The sequence below is a fragment of the Hyaena hyaena genome, unplaced genomic scaffold, assembly GCF_003009895.1.
Source record: "Hyaena hyaena isolate Hyena2069 unplaced genomic scaffold, ASM300989v1 scaffold_1110, whole genome shotgun sequence".
Lineage (NCBI taxonomy): Eukaryota > Metazoa > Chordata > Mammalia > Carnivora > Hyaenidae > Hyaena > Hyaena hyaena.
The window spans coordinates 283121-290389 of NW_024081745.1; positions in this window are offsets into that span (position 1 = coordinate 283121).

Sequence of the window (7269 nt, forward strand, 5' to 3'; positions counted from 1 at the left end):
TAGGAGAGAGAGAGAGAGAGAGAGAGACAGCATGAGCAGGGGAGGGTCAGAGAGAGAGGGAGTCACAGACTGAAACAGGCTCCAGGCTCTGAACTGGCAGTCAGCACAGAGCCCGACGCGGGGCTCGAACCCACGAACTGTGAGATTATGACCCAAGCGAAAGTCGGACGCTTAACAGACTAAGCCACTCAGGCACCCCCAAAGATTGACCTTTAATTAGCACTTGTGTGCTTCTGAATAAACAACATACTTTATTGTGTTTCAGTCAGCCTCTTACTCTCAAAAACTGTAACAATAACTTCATAGAGGTCTTAGCATTTCAAATTCTCATTGGGTGCCACTTGGCACTTTGACTTGTACTTCTTTTTTATTTTATAAATACTATGTTCAATCTGAATCTCTACTGGGTAAATTTACTTTTCTAACTATGATCCACAATCTAATACATCTCCACAGGATACTGTCTCTTACCATTGAACTTATAGGAACAGTGGATATGATATCACATCTCTTATAATAAATCCAACCAACCGCACTATATTCTCACTGCCACTGGAACATTTAATTCCCTTGATAATAGTTTTAATTGTTGCTAAGAACAGTATTTTTCCAGAGCTCTTCATTTCCATCATGAGCAATAAGATGTGTTTATTTCCTTTTCCAAGAGCAACTTTTTCCCCAGGAAAAAAAAAATACTTTAAAACCACACAAAATGTATTTAGCATTCTAAGAAGTGGAGAAAAATACACCAAACTGAGAAGTGAAATCTGGAATATACAGCCACCTATACTAGATACAGACTTTCCTCTTACACTCCAGTGCCCCCTCATCCATAACGAAAATGAGTGCCTTGGGAAAAAAGACAAAATTTCTCCACTTTGGGATTGCATGTAAATGACCTACTTGACACATAGTAAATCCTGAGAATGCAATGTAGACTTCTTGCCCTTGACATGTGGTCATGAAAATGGTGAACATCAGTGGGAGAAAAGTGTTTCTGAAGAGGACTACATTTGCATCTGACAAATTCAAGCATCAAATTTTATGTGGCTACATTAAAGATTTCTAGAAATTTTGATCATTTTTTTGCCCATTTCTGAAATATAATATCAATTCTGCTTTGCAAAAACAAAACAGAGCAAACACATGCATATGTTGTAAATCTATCAGTATCAAAACTGCAGGATATGTAGAAATCAGGAAATATGTCAACATTTCATTGGTCAGTTTGGTCACTTACTTCCATGAACCTCAGTCTACCCATCTAGGAATCCGGAAATTGAATTAGAACTGTGGTAAGGAGCCATTTTTATAAGCACTGATTCAGGGCAAAAATGTGCATGGGCTTGCATTTGGAAGAAAGTGTGTATATACCTATCCCTATACCTACTGGCTCCTATTTCTAGAGCCCTCTAGATTTATATTGATAATTTTAGGACACATAATATCTGTAACTGTGATTGATAATTATTTTATTATTTCTAAATTATTGAAGGTTTTTTTAGCAAAAAATTTCAAAAATTTATTAGTCATCTTTAAAAATATCTAAGAATATTAATAATTACAGAAGATCCACTGACATAGAGGGCTTAAGGTGAAGGACGTAATTTAGTATTTGAGTTTAACCATACAAATAGGATTTTTAAATTCCCAATCAGGAGACTGGTAGGCAGGTGGAGAAATGTTGCTTCTATCATTTCAGCTCCTAGTACTCTTGACCTCATATATTTTGTTGCAGCAATATTGGCCTTCATTCTTTTTTATGTAACATACAAGTTAATTTCTGCCTCAGTATCTTCATATTCTCCTCTGTTTGGTGCTCTTTGACCCAATACCTCTGAACAATTCATTTATCCATTCTTCTCTTTATTCAGTGTATAATCATTACCTCTGAGAGAAATCTCTACCTCCTATATACTTGTCTCTCATCCATCCTTTTTTTATAACATTGCCCTATTTTCTCTTAGTACTCCTCACCATCTAAAATAATTAAGGCACACTAATTGTCTGTTTCTGTTCAATTATGTAAATTCCCCAGGGGCAGAGATTTATCTTATTCACACCTCCAGCATATAGCAGGTGCTTATTAAATACCAGTTGAATAAAGAAACAGGTTTCGTTCTGGGGCGCCTGGGTGGCTCAGTCAGTTATGTGTCCAACTTCGGCTAAGGTCATGATCTCACGGTTCGTGGGTTCGAACCCTGTGTCGGGCTATGTGCTGACAGGTAGCTTGGAGCCTGGGGCCTGCTTCGGATTCTGTGTCTCCCTCTCTCTCTAACCCTCCCTTGCTCACGCTGTCTCTCTCCCTCTCTCAGAAATAAATAAATAAAAATTAAAAAAAAAAAAAGAAACCGGTTTCTTTCTTGTCCCTGAGATTATGTCTTAGACCAAATTTCAAGAGAAAGGAAGTCATTAGTTGTTCATTGCTTATCTATAATAAACGAGGGTATTAACAAGTAGCATTATATTTAACATATTTGCTCTCCCATGGATTTCCCCATTGAAAGTGATATTATAGCCATCTCTACTTTGAGGATGAGTTCTTGCTATGTTCTCCTGACTTTAGATAAGCTCCAAGATTTTGACAGGGCAACTATTTTTAACATCATAAATTAGAAATGTCCACATTGCACAGACCTTTCTCAATATCTCTTAACAATGGATTTCTCATATCATTCTTGGATTATTATAGTTGTGAAAACAAGCTAACATTGCAAGATGTAGGAGACAATCAGATATGCTTTTTGTCAGAGGAATAAATCTCAAAAAAATCATGTTTTCATAAAAAAAAAAATAGCCAATTTGTAATACAGTGTCCAGGATTAGTAACACTTAAAGCAGTACTCAGGGCCTCTGACTTTCCCACTTCACATAGTTCCCTGGCTATTTAGACAATTTACTTCATATTTGAGCTCCAGAAATATCCTAGTTCAGTGGAAGTATAAAAGAAAGACTATTTCTGAACCTGTTAAATGAGTCAGAACACTACCCAAGCTTAGTATTAAAAAAAAAAAATTATTAAAGAATAATTGACATATAACAATGTATGAGCTTCAGGTATACAATACAGTGATTCAATATTTATATAGATTACAAAATGGCCACAAATATAATTCTAGTGACCATCTGTCACCAAACAAAGAAGTTATAATACTAGTGACTATATCCCCTATAAGTATGCAATGCATCTCCATGATTTATTAGATAAACTGAAAGTTTATACCTTTTAATCCCATTCAACTATTTTATCTATCTGAAGACCAGCCCCTTCTATGGGAACCATCAGTTTTTTCTCTGTATCTATGAGTCTGTTTCTGTTCTGTTTGTTTTTAAATTCCATATATAAGTGAACTTATACAGTATTTGTCCTTCTCTGACTTATTTCACTTAGCATAATGACCTCTAGGTCCATCCATGTTGTGTTACTTCTAAACTGGAGTCACTGGGAAGGTGGGTTTCCTTAATATTTAATGAAGCTCCAAGACCCCTCAACTATAGAGCAGCCCATCAGCAGCAGCTGAAAGTTAGCTCAGAGTCAGAGTATTCTGTATGGGCAGGGAAAGCCAGGTTGCAAACAGAAGCATATCCACATAAGCATTTCTGGAAAACAGCCTGTAAAGAATTTAAAAGATTCCAAATCTCTACAATTTCAGGATTCTCTTATAATTATTTTACTCATTTGAAATAACAACTTGTTTTTTGGTGGTTGTTGTTGTTGTTGTTATTTTGTTTCATTTTTGCCCAATTTTGGTTTTGTACGCTGCTTGTTTATTTTCTGCTTAAAGGAAGTATGGAGCTTTGGGTCCCAGAAAAACCATTTCTGTCCTGGTCATGGAGTTAAGTTAGGACAAAGATGGTAGGGTATCTGGGAAACCAGCTAAGCCCAGTTTTTTCAGTCTTTTCTTTTTCCACTCACACTTCAGAGCCAACAGAACATCAGATTCTGATTTACTAAGTCTATGTTAGATCTGCAGAGATCTATGATCTCCCTAGTATAAATGTCTTCCTCTATCATAACATTTTTACTGTTTATCTTATGTTATTCCCCAGCTGCTGGGTTTTATATGTACCTCAAAGACAGACTATGTCTGACTTGATCACCATTTTATCTTTAATGCCACGTTCAGAACCTGATGCAAAAGTAGGAATGTAAAAATTCAATGAATAATTACTGAAGAAGCAAATGTTTTTCTGCCTTAGATACATTCATGCAGTTTTTGAATGTCCCATACACCTTGTTGAAAAACATGATTTTTTCCACCTAAAAATTGCTACAGCTAAATAGCTTTACCAATGAACTCAGCCCAAATCTCTCAATTTGAAGACAAGTGCAGGTAGGAGAGTCAAACACTGTTCGTGTGAACAGACAAAGCAGTAGAAAAACACAACTTAAATGTATAGTAACATGGATTTAGATGTCACTGAAAACAACTGTCCTTCCTCTCACCATCTAAGACACATCCCAAAACCCACAAAACACATTTCCAAAAAAAAAAAAGAACACATTTCCTATGAAACACAATGCATTTCCTAAAGAACACAACGGAAGTTATAGAGATCTTTTATTTTATGACAATTCCTTTGTGTCAGGAATTCAAAGTAGGTCAAATGACTATAAAAACGTGTGTCGGGAATTCAAGTAGATCAAATGGCCAACCAGAAGATGAAGATTGAACAATCTTAACTTTTTGGCTGCTCTTAAGGGAGTAGCATAAATCTTTTATGGCAGGATGCAAGTAAGTTTGATATGTTTCAGTACTTGCTTCATGCCTCTCTGGGTTCTTCTGAATCAATACTTGTCCAATTTTTGTCTTTGGTTTCATAGAATCATAGAAACATAGAAAGCAGAATCGTATGGAACCCTGGAGATTACATTAGATAATTTAACCTTCTACACTAGAAATTCCTTCCATAGAGCCTTGAAAATGAGTAAGGGAACTTCACCAGGGAGACTTCCAGATTTAGAGCAGCTCTAACTATGGGAAAGAGTATTTATTTTGTCTTATTCTATTTTGTTTCTTTCAAATTTCATCAATACTTTCTTTCCTATAATTTATTGCTACTAGGTATTGTTTTTCCTTCTGAAGCACCACAAGATAAATATTCGCCTTTGCTACATGACGGTGTATCAGAATTACAAGATGGTGATCAGGTCTCTTCTCATGCCTTCCTTCTGGCTACATTTGTTCAACTTGGCACCAGTTTTACATGGTTTCAGACATTAACTATCTTGACCAATTTTGGCTGAATACACCTTGGACAAGATTGTTGGATATGAATACTCACACAAGGGATGGGCTATGAGCTAACAGTCCAGATAATTAATGTTAGGGGAATTATGTTACCAAAATAATATCAAGCCTATGACTTAATCCTAAAAACAATTTCTGTTTTCTCAATCTCATACCAAAAGGTATAGTATCTTAAGAAGGGCACAGTTTCTAGTTCCTCCCCTAAAATGTAGACATGGAGCTGAATGGATAATGAAGCCTTTCTGAAAATCAGAATCAGAGCAGAGAGCTTTCACTATTTCTATCCCACACATTTGATGGTTATAATCCACCTATGATTACCTTGAGTTAAAATTCTCTCCTTAAAAGGGAATTTTAATGTTCTTTCTTCTGTACTTTTTATATATTAGGTTTGTTAGCATCTAATACCTGAGATTTTTAGTATATTGGTCTTCACATCACGTAAAATGTACCTGAATCTGTATCAAATATTTTGAGGTTTAGGGAGGAAGTGCATACATTAATATCTCAGAAGCAAATGTGCAGATCATAGTATAGTCTGTGTCTGACCGCAGAATCTATTTTCTCATCTACCTTAATAATAAACACAATAATCTTTAGCTGTGTTTTGTTGCTCAGTTAAAGAAAAAAAAAAAAAGCAATGCAAATTTTCCAGGTTTGTCCAATGATATGTGCTGATAGTCTACATACCTAGTGGTGAATGGATATGGGTCTAGAATATACAATTTCATTTAAATTCTAAGTATATAATAAATAATCATGAAGGAAAATGCTCTCATCCCATCCCCTGAAAAAGTATATAAAATCACCAACTTCTATCTGATTTTGGAGTTTTCTTACTCCAGGAATCTGCAGTTTACTTACTTGACTATCTAGTTCCTTTCATTTGTACAACTCACTAACTATACAATTGTTAAGTATCTGAAGTTTGCTTTTTCATAAGAAATCAAAAAGGGTTTATGTTGGCTAGTTCTATTTCCTGAAACCTAAGAAAAAATGGTAGGAAGCAGAAAAACATTTATGATTCCAGTTTTCTTCTTTCTTATAAAACATTTTATGATCAATGTTCAAGATATAGAGTTTCATATCTCCAAAACAATTTTTATAATAATGTGTTTCCTTTGAAGACCATAGGGATAACTTAAAAAGCAGTGTTGAGTTTGGTTGCAAAGCTCAGGCCACAAGCTTATTTCTAATATGACTTCATTCTGCATTCTTGGGTAATTCATTTCCCACTACGGGATCTCATTTTGCTAAACTACAAAAATGGAGGAATTTAGACATAATTGCTTTTGTTATTATATCTAAAGTCTAAAACCATGCTTTATGATAGACTTGATATGAGTTACATGTGTAATTTTACATTTGCTTGTAGCCACATTTAAAAGGGCAAAAAGAAACAGTTGTAATCAACTTTAGTTACATATTTTACTTAACCTAATGTACCCAGAATAGTATCATTTCATCATGCAATCAACATAAAATAATTAATGTGACATTTTAAATTCTAGTCTCTTAAAAATATAATATGCAAATACATACAATACTATAATATGGTATATAGTTTACACTGGCAGCACATCTCAGTATGAACTAACCCCATTTCAAATGTTCAACAGCCACATGTGCCCTGTGGCCACAGTATTGGATTATATAGGTCTAATACAATCTAGGCACTGACCTATGGATCTATGAAAAATCATCCACATTTTTGTGTTGACTGGGGATAGGCAGACAAGAAACAATTGCTGGAAATCTCAAGTGATGCCTCTCTGAGCTCTCAGAGCATCCTACCAGAGGATTAATGAATCCATTTAATAGCTAGTAGAGCATGACCACTGACAAATCAAATTAGACACTGGTCCCATTAGAACTGATATCATTGAAGAAAACATGAATACAGGTTGGATATAGGCCATGGCTGCATGTCCTTTCAAAAACAAACAAACAACCAACAACAAAAATAAGTCACAAGTAATGTTAGTGAATCCTTTGGTTAACTATCTGCCCCAGTATA